This window comes from Apodemus sylvaticus, chromosome 7 (genome assembly GCF_947179515.1).
Source record: "Apodemus sylvaticus chromosome 7, mApoSyl1.1, whole genome shotgun sequence".
Lineage (NCBI taxonomy): Eukaryota > Metazoa > Chordata > Mammalia > Rodentia > Muridae > Apodemus > Apodemus sylvaticus.
The window spans coordinates 43,654,110-43,672,449 of NC_067478.1; positions in this window are offsets into that span (position 1 = coordinate 43,654,110).

Genomic DNA, 18,340 nt, shown 5'->3' on the forward strand with positions numbered 1-18,340 from the left:
GAGGAAATGAGAGTCAGTGTTGCTTACTAATTACTATGACTAGAGGAATTCTGGCTTTGCTTTTGTCTCGAAAGGAAGTATATACTTTAATGATCTTTATAAAAGAAGCTCCATTTCCAGGCACAGAGGATTTTCCCCCTTCTAGTTTGTTACTGAGGTTCTCCCTTAGTTGAGACCAATAGAACTCCTTGAAAGAACATATGATTTAAAGACCTACACTGGCTTCCCTTATCTTTCCTCTCTGCTCTTGCTGTAGACTGGTTGTAAATAAGGTTCACAGTACAGCTTTTAGCCTCAAAGACTAGCTCATTGTGCAGCAAGAAAATCCTCCACATAAGACCATATTACAGTTACCATAGAGACAGTAAACATCCTGCAACAGCTGGCTTCCAATGTAAAGGAATTTTAAAATCAAAACCACAATGACTTAATGAATATAAGCCTAGTCTGTGATGAAATTTACTAAATCACTAGCCACAGTACAGATGAATTGGATTCTTTCTGATTTTCAGAGCCTATAATTTCTTGGTGAGAACATTGTACGCAAATACCTGTCCTAAAATATGTAAATATTTTACCTGCAGTCTATTTAGTTTTAAAATGAAATAGAACAGGGGATGAATAATTGAAAGACACATGAGCAACACTATTGATTCAAACATATTAGAATTACAACATACTCATTGATCTCACTCATTTGAGAATTATTTGCTCAGTGCAGCATGTTTTATCCTCAAAGTAAATTTATGGCTTCTTCTGAAAGAGTGTAATCCAGCCCCAAATAAATCAGCAGTGTTGTCTTTTATGCTCCCTGATAGCAACAATAAGTATGATAGTATCATAAGCTGAAAAAGTTCATGTCTTTAATATGAATTTCTGAGTTTTGTGTCACCATAGATTGAAAAATATCTAAATCTTTGTTCCACTGGGTTCAAACATAGCAAGTATTGCCTTGTGTTTTTTTTTTTTTACCCACCAATCTGTGATTGATTTTGTAAAGACCCTCTCTGTTTCTTAGTATGTGGCTTGCCAGATCCATATTAAAACCACATTGTCTGCTCCTTCACATGTTTTGATATTCTAATACCCAATAGTTTACCATGGAATTAAGCAAATTACTTGACAAAAATGGATAAGTGGTATTGGGTAGGGTGTCCAGGAACTGGGTGGGGAGAGGTAGCCAGCTGGGGATGTGGTTACAATTTGGGATGTGCTCAGTTCTATCTCTTATTGGCACCATGCGATAGAATATTAGAGCAGGGTGTGTTGTGTATTTACTGCATTATCTTGAAGCAAAGTGAAATGAAGTCAGCATATTATTTGTTTTTGTGCTGATCCCTCAAACACTCTCAAGTTTTCAGTAATTTCCAGGGACTGCAGCAGATGGCTTTGTTAGGACCCGCCATTTGTTATTGACTTACCCTACTGCCCGGAAAGCTTTTTAATTTAACTTGAAAAGTAAATGTCATGATTATCAAACAAAAGGAAAGAAATGCTTTCCTCATGTCTGGCCAAAATCCCCTACAAATTTACATATTCACTTCTTACATAGATAAACTGAAAGAGCCATCCATTGATGGTGTCCTTAAAATATCTCTTCCTATCCAAGCTATGACTATACAACTATTCAAGAAATCCACTGGATTTTTTTCTTCAGAGAAATATCTATCTATCTATCTATCTATCTATCTATCTATCTATCTATCATTCATGTTCAAGTTGAGCATCCACAATCCAAAAACCTCAAACCCAAATGATCCAAAATGTGAAACACCCTCAGTTCAACACGACATCGTAAGTAACATATCCAAACATGAGTACGTCAAAACTCAGACTCACTACAGCTCCTGCATGAAACACTCCAGCCTACCTAACCTTTCTGTTTAGTTGGATCCCATCCCCAAAAGATAACATTATGTATATTCAAACACTTTAAAATCATAAATTTATATGAAATATTATAGATGTCTAGTTCCAAGAGTTTTAGATAAAATACTTAATTTGTCCCTATACTATACTTCTTTAATAAATTTACATTCCCACTGCTTCAATCACTCTGTAAATTATTAATTATTAAAAAACTGAGCATATTTATAGTCAAATTTTAGTGTCAGTTGGCTTCTATTGCTTATGATACAACTTGATAATTATCTTATGTTCAGTATATCTTATGTAACTTTTCCTATGTAACAGGATAAACTGTTCACACAAGGAGAAAAAGACCTTTAAAGACTTTGTTTCTGAGCATTGGCAACTTTGTCTTCAGGCAATGATAGGAATTTGGAAATGTTTACCTTTTCTTTCTTTCATTTAAATTATTCATTATTTTATCTTGAAATGATTTCTCTATCTACAATAGTAAATTTTGAAGAACATTCTCTTGTTTCTTGGAATTAAACATGCAAATATAGAAATGTAAAGCAAAGGTTGCATCCAGTATGAGACTTTGTTGATATTGACAATGAATATAATTAGTCTGCAAATACATAATTTTTGTTCACTGCAACATGCAAATTGCTCCCAGAGTACTATATAGGTAATTATAAAAACTAAAATAAAACTAATATGCAATTTAGCTGTTCCATTAATACACACACACACACACACACACATACACACAAAGGAAGTGTGACTCATATAAAAGAGATACCTGCACTTACATATTGCTATTGCAGTACTGTTTATAGTAGTAGAGATTCATCTACCAAGGAATTCACAGAATATACATAAAGAGAATATCTATGACATAAAACCAAATAATTTAGCACCCCCCCATACACAGAGGAATAAAATTCTATCTTTTGTGACAACATGAGTGGAAACAGAAAATCTTAAATGAAATAAGCCAGGCATAGAATGACAAACAGCTAGGTCTTAGTCCAGTGGAAGCTGAAAAGTTAGTCCATGGACCTGGAAAAGTGGTTCCTAGAAATTAGTCAGGGTAGAAGAAAGGGAGTTGGAGAGAGTCACAAACATATACTTAAAGTAAGTTCAATTTTTTACAGCACAGGAGAAAGAGTATAGTGCACAAGAGTATGTTATATATTTGTAATAAAATAGAAATAAGGAGTTTTATTATCCCTAATCAAACAAAAATGATTAACATATATTATTTACATATATAGAGAGATTGCCTGTTTTGGTCAGTACACATTGATTCATATGTAAGCACTTGGCACACTACAATATACCTATGCATAAATATGCATCAATGAAAATAAAAAAGTAATGTCAAAATGCTGTAAGTTCAGTTTCTCATTAGTAAAATGAATTTCATTGTAAGTAATTTTTTTATTTTTGATAGACATACAATGTATAGTAATTTTGAGGTAAAACAAAATTTTTTTTCTCATGCATGTATAGAATAAAAATAACTCAGAAATAAGTGTCTTATCTATTTATTTAAATTCATCGAATTTCTTTTTGGTTAAGTACACTCAAAATCTTCTCTTCTCACGATTTTGAGATCTAAACATTATTATCATTAAATATATTCATTCTAAGCACATTTGAGCACAGAAATCTAGCCCCCTATTTAGTATCTGAGATAGCAGCCACTGTCCAATTCCTCACTTGATTGTCTACTGATCTTTGTCCTTAGTCTCTGGAAAATATTCTTCTAATCTCAGTTTATGTGGGAACAATAGTTTTAGATTTCACATAAACTCAAGTTCATGTGATACTGTCTTTGTATACCTGAATCATTTTACATAGGTAATTTACACCTGTGGTCACAAATGCTGATATTATAAATCTTTATATCTGAATAGCGTTTGATTGTCTAAATAAACCACATGTTGTTAGTCACTTGCTTGCTGCTGAATATATACTTTGATTCCCTTTCATGACCATTGTGTACTGCAATAAGATAGCATACTAATTTTTCCCATGTGTTTATTTTCTTTTCTTTGGAAATACACCAAAGAGTGGGATTCCTTGATCATAAGATAATTCTACTTCTAGGATTTGAGGGAATTTCATACTGTTTTGTGATAATGGCTAGGCTACTTTTATTCCAAGCAAGTGTTTAAGACATTGTCTTCTCTGGAAAGATTTACAGCTTACATGCCCTGGGATTTTCCTTTTAAATTCTAATAAAACTGCCCTGTTTGAACAAATATTCACTTTGTTTGACTTAAAAACAAAACTTTATTTTTTTCTCCACAAGTTAACTAATATTTGCTGTACTTTCTAAACTTAAACTAGGTGAGGTATTATAATGGCTTATCTCAATTGTCAAATTGATGGGAGTTAGGATAACTAGGAAAACCAATTTCTGCGAGTATTTTTGGCAAGTTTTCTAGATGTGGTTACTTGAGTGGGAAGAGTGAACAGAGAGGGACCTCACTGCTGTGTGCTCTGAGAGCTCGGACTGAGTGAAGAGAGAGGGAATGAGATCTAAGCACCACCAGCGGCATCCTCTGCTGCCTAAATGCAATTGCAAGGGGTGAGCTGCCCAACTCTTCACCATGCCTGCTCTTTCAGGATGATCTACATTCTCAGGATAAGCCAGAATTAACCCTTCCTTACTTAGGCTGCTTTTCTTAATCCATAACCTTCCACTTTATCTTACACGTTTACGGACATCTCATAATGCAAGATTCAGTCCAACTTCAAAAAGTTTTCACACTTACGAGAATGTCCAAAAGTTAAATGCAGAGTCTCTTAATGATGGCTCCTCACAACTTATAGACGAGTTACATAGGTCCAGCTAAAATGAAACAAAGTAACATTTCCATAAAGGGAGGAATTAAACATACCAAGAAAAGATCAGACCAAAGTAAAACCTAGGACCAGCAGGACAAACAGCAAATAATACTAAGTCTGGCTTCTATATGTCTGGCATCTGAGACTTAGGATAGAATCATCTGGGTTTCAAAGGGCTTGGATGATGCCACACATTCAGGTTTGTGAGCTGAAGCGTCAACACCTTTCCTTAGTGTGGCTCTTCACTTCTTGAAACCTTTTTCACCAGGCAATCCACCCTATCATGTGAGGGCCTGATCTCATGCCCTAGACTTTTTTCCTTTTCCTTCCTAAGGCGGTGGATCTGATTGGCCTAGTAAAAGTTCCTGCAAATGTTGAACTGAGCTGGAGCTTGACAGCCTCATAGATGAGGCTATGTGTGTCATAGTGTCATAGATGAGGCGGTGTGTGTGTGTGTGTGTGTGTGTGTGTGACAAACAGTGACCTTAGGGAAGGACTTTCATTCAGGTTCAGAACTTCTAATTATGCTGTGTTCATATTATTTACAGTACAACAAACTTATGGAACCCTCTCTTCCTCTGTATGTCACACACACACACACACACAGTCATCTACACTATGGTATTGAATCAATGTACTTATTCTTCAATTTGAGTCTGAAAATTATTTGGAAACACAAATGATCAAACAGTCAATAAAGATTTGCCATACTGATATTAAACAAAACAAATTTAGTGCCATGTGCCGCAGTAATAGGAGTGGATGAAAGCCTGTATTTCTTCCTTTTATATAACTAAGAAAACACATTGACAGGAATAATTAAATTAAAGGAAGATTTATTTTAGGGAAGATTTATTTTGACTCATAGTTTTAGGGTGATTTCACCTCAGCCTGGAGAGAAAGTTGTGGTAGAATTCATAGCAGCAGGAACATGTGCTATAGGCACCTCAGATATCAGTATACTAAGAAACAGACTGCTTAGAGTAAGGAGCAATATGGACCTAGGACTTAAAGCCACAGTTCCGGTGACTCATTTTTACCAGTCAAGCTCCACTTCCTAAAGATTCCTCATTCTTCAACAGAGTCCCACAAGATCGGAACCAGTGACTCAAAGTATTAACTTAGTCATGAACATACCTTCAACCCATAACACAACCTATTCATGTTTGATGGTTAGGGAAGGCACTCCAGGTGGGGTTAGGAGCCATGAGGTCTAGAAGATAAGAAGGCAACATCTATGAAAGGAGCAGGAAAACACATTCCATGAAATGCAAAAATCCTCTAACTTAATTATGTAAAGAAATGTGAGCTGTCCTGTTTTGTCCTATCCAAATCAAAATTTGATTCTGTTTTGCTCCATAATAGCTGTTTGATTTCTAACCCTGATTCATGGAACATGTTCCTCATCTTGCCAGCTAGTTGGTAAATCCCACCATTGGTGATGGGCTTGGATCACCTGATGAGTTTCTGCTTGCCCGTGAGACATATTTCAGTTGTCACCAGGAGAAATAATCTAGAGAGTGATAATGAAGTTGTTTGCAGCCATGTCACAGAAGTATAAACCTGGTCATCGGGACTCTGGTGCTGTGGTTTGCTCTGACTGCTCTGAGGGTGTGGCCAGGTAGGGAGAACCCTCATAGAGGCAGAGGGACAGGGGATGGGATAGGGAGTTCTGAAGGGGAGGCCTGGGAATGGGAAAGCATTTGAAATGTAAATAGAGAAGATAACTAATAAAGAAATCTAAGTTGAAAAATTAGTGTGTAGAGTTAACTGATTGCAAGGAAAAATAACAATAGCCTTATTCTTAAATCTGTAGAGGAGGCAATGAGTGATTGAGGAAAGGTGGCTTTCTCAACAATTAGAAATGGGAATTTGGAGAAAGTATGTTGAAGTAATGTTTTCCAGCTTTTTACATTGTCTTACATATCTAGGGACATGGCATTCCCAGGAGTAGTTAACAGAATCCTACATCTCCTTTTAAAATTAGCTCAGAAAAGAGCAAACACCTCATATTTCATTCCAGAGAAAAACAAGTTCATTTCATAAGAAACTGAATCTTAATTCTTTTAAAAGTGAGGTCTGAATTCTTAAGGTTCTAGGAAACTTTCTGAAGTGACATGACAATTAGTTTGATTGAAAACCAGAGTTGCACTTCAGTTCCCTCACAGGAAACCCCTGTTGCAGACACAGACACTGAATGCTTGGCCGTTAGCTGTCAAGGTGGTTTATTCCACATAAAAACTGTCTGTGGGTCAAGGCAATTGCTGCTTTAGTGCTTCAAGTCAAACAAACTCTGGGGCTCAGAGAGGAGAAAATAAATATTTGCAAATAGTGGTTGAAATGGGGAGACTATTCACTCTGGTTTTCTTTGAGGATTTTCACATCTACTTTATTACTATTTCTAAATCTATCCTAAAATACAGCTACCTTTGTCACTAAGAAGGGGCTTTAAAGGAAGTTCTTATCTAGTTCTATGAAAGTTGAGAGGAATAAAAAAAGACAAAAACCTAAGGGGGTCTTTCTAAGGCTCTGTATATTACATGTACAGACCATTTGCAATTGGCTGTCAGACACAAGAAGACTATTGCTTCTAACATCATACAGAGAAGACTTGCTACAGAACAGGAAAGCCACTTAAAGTGCTTAGTAAAACTCATACTTGAGTTCTATTGGTAAGGTTGTATTATTCAGGATTTGGCTAAAGCTTAAGTTTATGTAAATTGAAGTTATGTGATGTTTTAATTCTCCTGCTAATGTACTTACCTGATTTTATTTGATTCATCATACCCCCGTTTATTATTCTAATTGTCTTTGTTTTGTTTTTTACATTGATATATTCTTTTATAACAATTGAGATCAACACACACACACACACAAACACACACTTTCCCACTGATTTATTGTAAGCAGACTACTTTGTGCTATTTCTTCTCTTGCTTTATCTCAAAAGTTCTATTGAAAGGGAAGAATATACATAAAGGAGGGATGGGAAATGTCAAATTATATGAAACTGAAACTTTCACCTCTCAATCTGTGTAGGGAGAAGGAATAAGAAACTAAAGCATTGGTCCCCTTAGCTCAGAATACCAAAGAACCTACATTTGACAACACTGAAAATAAGACAAGGACTAACTAAACCAATAGTATTTTTTTTTTCAGAAAACACACATTCTAGAGTACATGCTAGGCATGGATAGGATGCTGAGTTCCATTAGCTGGATTTGAAAACAATGTAAATTTCAAAATATGATGGTATAGTTTGGATATCAAATGCTTCCAAAATACCATGAACCAGATAAAGGTCGGATGGTTGGCTACCATCCTGTAATGTATTATTGGCAGATTATGGAAGCTTTAGAAGGTAATCCCTAGTAGAAAGTAATCAGGATAGTGGGGATACTATGAAGGGACATTGGGATGCAGGCTCTTCCTCTTCTTTCTGCTTCCCTGCACTTTTTGGTCTGATGAGAACTTCATACCACCCCCCCACCCCAAATGCCAAAGAATTATAGACTAAACCTTCTGAAGCCATGAATTTAAACAAATCTTTACCCATTTAAAACTGAATATCTCAGCTATTGTGTTAAAGCAACAAAATTCACTAATAAGTATGAATTACTCTCAAAAGACAGAATGAGCTCAGTATATAAACAGTGACCTTAGGGAAGGTCTTTCCTTCAGTTTCAGAAATTCAAATTATGCCGTGTTCATATTATTTACAGTACAACAGACGTATGGAACCCTCTCTCCCTCTGTGTGTGTATGTAGAAATGTTTAGTGAGTAATAACCCACTCAGACTGAGTATCAAAGAAGTAAAATCTCTGGACTTTTATAGACTGAAATCACAGACTCATAATCAGCACCACACCTCCTTAACCAGGTTCAATTTGAAACAGGTACCCTGATCTGTTGACTGTGCCTCAGGCAGACTCCACTCTGAAGGCTGTATCATGAGGCTAGACCCTATTCTACAGGCTGTGTCCTAGTCAGACCCAGCTGTGGTGGTAGGCAGATGTGATTAAGATGGCCGATCAGGGAGGGTTCCAAGTTATTTAGTTTTGGGGTCTACGAAGGTTTCTATGGGGAGGCAGTGTGCTCTTGGGGTGCTTTAAGGCTCCTCTGAACCAATGAAGAAGGCCAAATCTAGGCAACTGAAACATTTCTTTGTAGTCCTCATTTCTTTACTCTGTCTGTGAAGTCTACTTGAACTTTATCATCTGTCACATTAAGCTAGCATATACTTTTCATAGGAGAACATCTCTGAGACAAGCATTTCCCCAGATACTACCTGGTGCAACAGTATCTTGTTCATTTTGTTTTGCTTTGTCTACCTCAGGGTATATTCTATTGCCTATGAATAGTTTGTTTAATTGTTTCAGCTTTGTGAATGTTTGTTGAGCTTATAATGTGGTACTGTGAGTTAACTGGTACAGAGAAAAATAAGTTAGACCTTCAACTTACAGAACTTCTTGACTTGAGGAGGCTTGCTGAATTGTATTTTATTAGAATTAAGAATGTTTTAATCTCAATTAGTAATCAGTGGAGATGTTGTGGTAATAAAATAGAATGTTTTCTTCCTTTAATTAATATCTTGTTTATTGGGCCAAATACAAGAAGGAAATTAATTGCCCCATTACTTCACACATAACTCTGTAGAACCAGGAGGTATTTCTGAATCTCTCTTCACTATAATAACCACTTCTCCAACCAATGCACATGCATATAAACTCTTTCCTGGATTAATAGTATTATAATGGCTTAGAAGTTAAATAGTGATTCAAATTACCAAAGAGACATACATAAATTAAGTACATATCTGTGTAATGTCAAAGCCTATTGGTTTGGGCTAGTTAGTGACTAGTAAGTAGTACTTTATTGCCAAAAATTCTAAAACTGAAAGTTGAAGAGGGAATGTGCTGTTATCACATAGTGAGGGCTCAGTCGCAAGCACCCCTATAATATCACCCCACTCTTCTAAACATAAGTTATGCAGATATGAGGAAAAAGAGCTATAGTGGTAAACTAGGCAGCAATAAGCATGCACATGGAAGACAACAGATATTTATCCCAGGGAATCTCATTTCCTAGGCCCAAACTGAAGGAGGTCATATCTCAATGCATGCACTCTCTTTCTTGATCATACCAAACATTTCTTTATTATTTTCTTTGCATAAACACCCTCTCTTACTACTGAACAATCTAAATACTTCAGCCATTCTGAGGTAAAAGAATCACTATATGTCTGTTGTTGGCTTATGATTAAGGACTTTCAGGGCCTTCCATATCCTTTTTGTATGAAAGAATAATTTAAATTAGCATTTTGTGGAGCTTTGGATGCAAATGGCCTCCATAGGCTTCTGTATTTGAATACTTGCTCCCAGTTTATGGAACAGTTAGGGAAGGAGCTTTTGGTGTCAAAAGTCTAAGCAGTAACTTTCTTTGCTGCACAGTGAAGTCTCAAGACGTGAGATCTCAGCTAGTGCCCCAAGCCATGCCTGACCGCCTCTTGCCATGCTCACACCATGATGGTCATGGACTCTAAACCTCTGAAACTGTAAGTTCCAAATAAACTCTTTTTTTCCTATAAGTTGCTTTTGTCATGGTGTCTTATCGCAGCAATAAAATTATAATTAAGACATATTAAGCAATACTTAACCTATGGTTATGGTGAGTTTTTGCTAATATATTTTATAAATACATGTTAGTCATATCACATGCCTCGATACATCATTAGATCTCAGTCAGAAATCTATTTGCATGCTTATCTTCACAAATGCATTTTAGTGAAGGTAATAGATTATAATTTAGGTAAGTTCTCACCAAAGCGTTAGGAAAGTATTCACAAGTCTTCATTTGAACATCATTAACTTTAAGTATTTTTGAGTCAGCTTTGCTTCGAAAATGTGTCTCATATTTTGAATTATTTCTGCACAATGTTTATTTTATTCAATTTTGTAAAGTTTTTTTTTTACTTTAAAACCATCAACTCCCTGTCCTTAGTCATGTTCATTGTGCTATCTTTTTGTTCTTTTCATTTCTTCTATAAACTGCACTGTAGCAAACCAATGATGATGTTATTTAATATTTATTTCAATTATTATGTTAACCAGTCTATATGTCTCCATAATTATTTTATGCTGTTTTAAAATACATAGACATTTGGGATGTTATGTGATTTATTTATTATTTTTTTCTTTTATTCTTCCTTTACTAAATCCTTAAAGGGTTATTTTGTTTTCTTTTGTTTTATTAAAATATAATTACATTCTTTTCCCTTTACCTTACTTCCTTACTATCCCTCCCAGGTGCCAGGTATGTTTCTCACTCCTTTTCAAACTCACCGCATCTTCATCATCATGATTATTATTGTTGTTGTTATTATTATTATTTGCATACACACATAAACATGTACATAAATAGTATACAGAGCGATAGAGACACACACAAAAATATACATACATAATGCAGACACTGGCACAGAAGGACAGACAGATACACCCATATATATGAAGCATGTTGACTTTGTTTAGTGTAGTTTGAGTGTGTATCATTTCATGGCTAAACACTTTGTGTTGAATAATAAATTAGTGGGGAGGGGCTCTTCAATTGGAGAGGCTAACTATACCTCTCTCAGCAGTAAATAGTTGCCAGTAGTCCTTTGTCTAGGGATGTGATTTCTCTGAGATTTCCTCTTTTCCTATTAGCAGGTTTATTCATGTTGTACTTGTTCAGGCCTTGTCTAGCCAGGCATAGTTTTGTGGCTTCCTAGTCATTTCTAGGAGACAAAATTTCACAGTAGAAATTCCTCTTCCTCTTAAGAAAGTTTCCATAAGCCTTAGGTGCAGGTCTTGAGATGTACATGTATCTATCAAGTAGAGCTTGAATGTCCACGGCTCAAGGTTCTCTATGTTATAACCAGTTTGGTTTTCTATGATGATCTCTGTTTGGTATAGAGGGGCTTCTTTGATGAAAGATGAGAACTACACCTACCCTTAGAATGTAAGAGCCTGACAGTCTAGAGGCATGCTCTGAAATGTTAATCTCTGGATTTCACAAGACTGTACCACTCTTGAACTCACACCAGCTGTGATTAACTGCATAATACTTGCATAAGATCAATCCACACAAAATTCTGGCATAGATATGGGAGGGGATTTTTAGGCTTCATGCATCATTGGTGAGTTATTTATACTTGATAGATGCTGGGAGAAAAATCATTGTATTTATTTCTTAACTTGAAGCCACTGGCAGATTTCTTAAGCTTCTATGAATGGTCCCACAACACATACATGAACAGCAGTAGTAGTTGGACTTAGTGAATTATTTAAAGTAAAGAAGGGGGAAGAGGAGGATGTGAAATTGGAAGGGAGTCGGATTAGGAGAGACTTAAGGAGAGTTGGAGGAGGAAAGTGTATCCTGTAACTTTAGTTTTTACAAATCCTACTTTTCATGATGGTTCTTTAATATTTATCCTTCTAGCCCACCTCCCTAGCCCAGAGGTAGTAGAAAGAAAGAATACAGGCTAAATGGACCTGTTTAAAATGGTTCTTTGGAACAAATCCCATCTGTGTTGTCAGGAAAACAGCAGTTCAGTTCACAGGTCAGCAGCAGCAGCTCTATCCACATGTAAGCATTTCACAGATACATCAGCAATTTAGTTCAGCACTGTCCGGATAGCAGTACTGGTGGCATGGCCTAGCAGGAACAGTCAAGCCTCAGCTGAATCAGCAGGAGTCAGCAGGAGGGACCATGCCCAACAGAAACATCAGGAAAAGTTCTAGATCAACAAGCATTGTACAGCTAGCTCTATATGCAAGCCAAGCTCTACCTCTGACACTGTCAAGTCCTTTTTATACTCTCTCTAACCATCATGTGTCCTCCACTGGTCTTATCTTAGCATGTGCATCTGTCCCAGGTGACATCACTCTGTCAACTGGCCCCAGTCCATGGGAAGTGGCAAGAAGCGGCAGCATACCAACAGAAGTTTTTTGCTACATTTCTTTCTATGAAGTCCTGATGCAGCTTCCCTACCCAAAGGCAGACCAAAGTATGTGAGTTGTTAGCAAAGAACACACATCTGTTCACATGCTTGTTTTTAGCAGAACATCTTTTCATCTGCATCTGCTTCAGCAAAAAAAAAAAAAAATCCCTTCACGTGTGTGTTTTAGCAAAATATCTTTTCACTGTGTCTGCTTCAGAAAAACACATCTTCACATGTGTACTGGTTGGTTTTGTGTCAATTTGACACAAGCTGGAGTTATCACAGAGAAAGGAGCTTCAGGTGAGGAAATGCCTCCATGAGATCCAACTGTAAGTCATTTTCTCAATTAGTGATCAAGGGGGGGAGGGCTCCTTGTGGGTGGTGCCATCCCTGGGCTGGTAGTCTTGGATTCTATAAGAAAGCAAACTGAGCAAGCCAGGGGAAGCAAGCCAGTAAGGAACATCCCTCCATGGCCTCTGCATCAGCTCCTGCTTCTTGACCTGCTTGAGTTCCAGTCCTGACTTTCTTTGGTGGTGAGCAACAGTGTGGAAGTGTAAGCTGAGTAAACCCTTTCTTTCCCAATTTGCTTCTTGGTTATGATGTTTGTGCAGGAATAGAAACCCTGCCTAAGACGTGTATGTTCCATCAAAACACCACCGGATACAACTGACTTTCCAAAAACCCCTTTATTTTTCACTTTAGAAACTGCCGTTCTTCAGGGGGAATGAGGTTAGCTGACCACTCCTACTCTGGGCACTAACAGAGTTCATCTCAGCTTCTAGACTGGAGTCACACTCTTCTTGTAATGAGCGGCCAATGATACCCAAGGTCATTGTCTTACCCATTGAAAGGTCCCTCCAGTGAGATGTAGGTTGTCCCACTGTGTTATACATCTGCAGGGGCATTCATCTGGCTTGCTTCTTCTTACAGCAGGTCCTCCTCCTGCCCACCTTTCCTTTCTAGTACCCTTCCTCAAAAAGTGCTAAAATCCTAAACCCTCCAACCTTCGCTACTACTTCCTTCTCAGAGGATACAAGCAGCACTCCATATTGCCAATTGATTCCTATCACTAATTAGTAATAATTCATTTAAAACAGTTTGCATAACTCTTTCTGGGTCTTATGGTTTATGGCAATGATCTGTAGGTGTACTATTATTATGTTGCTAACTACTCAGTAAGTTAACACAATAAAAATTGAATACCTGTTACTCAAAAAGGCAAGAAATATTTAAAATTCCATGTTTTTTTTTCAGAATTTGAAATATTGGGAAGTTCATATCAAGATAATTAGGAGAAAAGTATCTAATCTATACATGAAATTTATTATTGTATTACCTTATGTATATATGTAAATTATAGGTTATATATATATATACATATATATTTGGATTTGTTTTTTTCGAGACAGAGTTTCTCTGTATAGCCCTGGCTGTCCTGGAACTCACTCTGTAGACTAGGCTGGCCTTGAACTCAGAAATCTGCCTGCCTCTGTCTCCCAAATGCTGGGATTACAGGCGTGCGCCACCACCGCCCGGCTAAGCATAAGAAGGTTTTATGACATGGAATTTCCTCCCATGACAGTACACTGGTGTTTAAAGTTTTAGATTTTAGAAAAATTTGGGTTTTGAATTTTTGGAATAGCATTATTATATCTAACTTGGTATATTTATTTATTACATACACACATGGGAATTTAAGTATGGGTGTCTGTGTGTGTGTGTGTGTGTGTGTGTGTGTGTGCGTGTGCATTTTAGAGAGATATTGAGCACAAATGTGACCTTAGTAACATTTTCTTTTAATAGTTTCACTTTACACATTTTTCTTTTAAACAGCTTCAAACTCAAGCACTTTCAAAAATAGTTTGAATTTCTGTTTTTTCTATTGAGGAAAAATGTGGGCCATGCATTTTCTTACTGATGCAAATTTTCTGTTTGTTCTTGCTAAAGCAAGTTGATCATTGTGTACTCACATGTTTTTCCCAAATATCTGTTAGCAAAGTTTTATCCCTATGTCTTTCACATTGTTTATAGATATATAACCTTATGAATGATTTATTTCAATTATAGAAAATAGTAAGTTTCTTATTAAACTGTTTTATTTATGTTCATTCCAGAATATTAATTTTTTACTTTCTTTCTTTTTTCTTTCTTTACCTTCTAAAGAATTTCAAGTTTGTTTGTTTGTCTGTATCCTTAAATTTTCTATGTAGTGAAAGTCTATATCATTTGCAAATATTATCAGCTAAAGGATACCAATAAAAATAGGAACCAGTCTTCTACATTGTACTGATAAGAGACCGCAGGTTGCAATACTGACCAAGCAGTACCCACACAGAAATGTCAGGACAAATGTCCTCAGATGAGGCAGGGTCTGGCAAGGGGAAAAGGGTTGAATACAGAGTACAATGGTTTTAAGAAGAAAGCAACAGAAGATAACCTTAGACCAGCTTCAGGAAGTTCATATGAGAGGCACATTTCTAGAGTAGACATAAAGCAGAAGACTTGAAACTGTGCTGTTTTTTCGTTTGCAAATAAATTGTCTTTAGGCCCTGAACAAACTAAAGGAGTCATGAGCAAGCCAAGGGAACTGCTACCTGACACCTAGAACCAATAATGTAGCAAGTCCTGACTGTGGACACAGAGTCTCTTCTCAAGCTCTGCTAGCTAAGAGTGTCCCCTCCTCCATTTCTGGTTCCCCAAATAAACCAGAGTTGTTCCTTGATGAAGTGCTTGTTAGTCCTAAGTCACACTGGGCACACTCTTCTTAACGAGTATTACCTTTTCAACACACACGGCCCTCAAGAATTCAACTCAAGTCCAACCTCCATTGCTCCTTACTCCTCATTTTCTTTTACTGATTCTAAAGGCACACAAGTAAAAATTACCTTCCTCTCTATTCCTTGGCTACCTTGTTCACTACAATATGTGTCCATCAAATTCATTATCAGTGTGATTCCTTTACCATCCCACAGGGTGCAAGATGGCTCTAAAGTCAACTGCAATTATTCAACAAATAAACATACAAACAAACAAATAGAGGGCAGACAATTGTCCTCAACAAGAAGTCAGCCAAAATTTCCTATACTTCTAAGGAGGTCTTTTGCTTAATAAAAAGGCCTATGCATGTCTAGGGATTAGCTCAGGTGGTAGAGTACATGCCTAGCATATATGAAGCCCCAGGTTCAATCTCTAGCACCACATCAATCAGCATGGTGGTACAGACCTGCAACTCAGCACTGGCCAGGGTTGGAGGAAAGATGAGTTGAGGCTGCCCAGGGATTGAGGCTAACCTAAGTCATGACTCTGTGCCTCAAACAACAACAGCTATGACAAAAACAACAACTAAAAGATGTCTATTCAATAATATTTAGTGTTCATATCCTGAGACAGGGACAGATAGACCTTGAGTTCTAGGCCAGCTGCTGTCATACAATGAGACCCTCTCGAAACAACAAGAAAACAGAACAATATTACAGTATTATTAAATGAGATTTAGTCTATTGCACAGCATGTGCTTGGGTTATTTTTTTAAATTTTTTTGAGTTTGTAATATGATAATTTGTTTGCATATACTCTCACATATTAAGTCAACAATTCATATTGAGAAAAACAATACATAGTCACACTATATTAACTTTAGAAATTCTATTTTGAGTCCAATTTACCAGAACTGTATTTTACTTTAAATTTCTCATCTATATTCATGAGCCTATTGGTTTGTAATTTAAATATTATCCTGTCTTTATTAAACCAGTGCTATTTTAGCTGCAAAATATATTGCTAAGCTTCCTATCATGGAAAAGAGGATTTTAAAATTGCATTTTTATCAAAGTTATATAAATGCATAAACACAAATTTAAATTATAAGAAAGGACTTTTAAAAATCCAACTCTCTCTTTTTCTAGTCTTTTTTTTTTAGTTTTGTTTCAGAGTTTCTGCAATTTTCACTCATGTCTATACTAATTTTGCATTTATTAACTCAGATATTATTCATTGACTTGATATATACTGTGCCATGTTTATATTCCCCAATTTCCAAGTATCCTCTCCTCCTTTTGCACTTCAACACTCACTTGGTTCTGAAGCACATGTACATTTTAAAGTCACTCTGTTTCTTATTTTATTAACCAGACCAGCATCTACACGCTCAACCTTTATGCAAAGGGTATTAAAAATGTAAAGATGCAAGAACAAGAAAAAGCAGTCTGTACCTTTTACCTGGGCTTATCTATGACTGTCGGCATTTTGAGGCTTCATTTCTTATTGGGGTATCCATATAGTTCACACATGTACCCTTGTACTACTGAGTTAATATAGTATACTTTGTTGACACTCACCCCTCTGTTCCTGTTCTTATGCATCTTCCCTACGCCCCATTTCCCTTACCTTCCAGATCTTCTGTAGAACCCTTTGTAGTTTAATGTCTTCCATGTTTCCGCAAATCAGAGAAAGTATATGACTCTTATTTTTGTGGATCCAGCTTATTTAAATTAATGCAATCCTGTCTATTCACAATGGTCATGGTTGAAATCAACCCAATGAACATCAAAAGATGAACAGATAAAGAAAATGGAGCATTCTGGTGAGGATGTGGAGCACGGGGAACACTCCGCCGTTGCTGTGGGAGAGCACACTTGTACGACCACTCTGGAAATCAATCTGGAGATTTCTCAGGAAACTAGAAATAGTTCTACCTGAAGACCCAGCTATCCCACTTCTGGACATACATCCAGAAGATTTTGCACCTTGCCACATGGACATGTGCTTCATTATGTTCATAGCATCTTTATTTGTAATAGTCAGAAGCAGGAAGCAACTCAGATGTCCATTATCTGAAGAATAGATACAGAAAATACAGTTTGTTTACAGAAAGGGATAGTATTCAGCTGTTAAAAAGAATGGCATTATGAATCTCTCAGACAAATGAATGGAACTAGAAAATATCATCCTGAGTGAAGGAACCTAGACCCAAAAGGACATGTATCATACTTACGCATGTATAAGTGGATATTAGCCTTAAAGCACAAGACACCCAGGGTACACTCCACAGCCCAAAGAAGCTAAACAAAAAGGAAGGTCCAAACAAGGGTGCTTGAATCTCACTTAAAAAGGGAAATAAAACAGTCATAGAGACAGATGTAGGGAAGGAACTGGGTGGAAGAGGGGATGGGAATCAGGTAAAATGGAGAGTGAGAGAAGAGAGGGCCAGGGGAATAAATGGAATTCTGTAGCAGGCAGGGAAGGGGTTTCAGGATATCTTTGGGACAGTCTAGAGACCTGGGATGGGGGAGGATCCCAGGAGTCAATGCAGGTTAAGGGAGACGCCTAGCAGTGGGAATATGGAACTTAACCAGGCTACCTCCTGTAGCCAGGCACAAACCCCAGGGAAGGGATAAGAACACCAACACACCCACAAAACTTTTGACCCAAACTTTTTCCTGTCTATAAGACATGCAGGAACAAGGATGTAGCAGAGCCTCGGGGAATGGCCAACCAATAATCACCCCAACTTTAGACCCATCCCATGAGCAAGCACCAATCGCTGATACTGTTAATGGTACTCTGTTATGCTTTCAGACAAGAGCCTATCTATCATAACTGTCCTCTGAGAGGTTTCATCTGGCAGCTTACTGAAACAGATGCAGAAATCC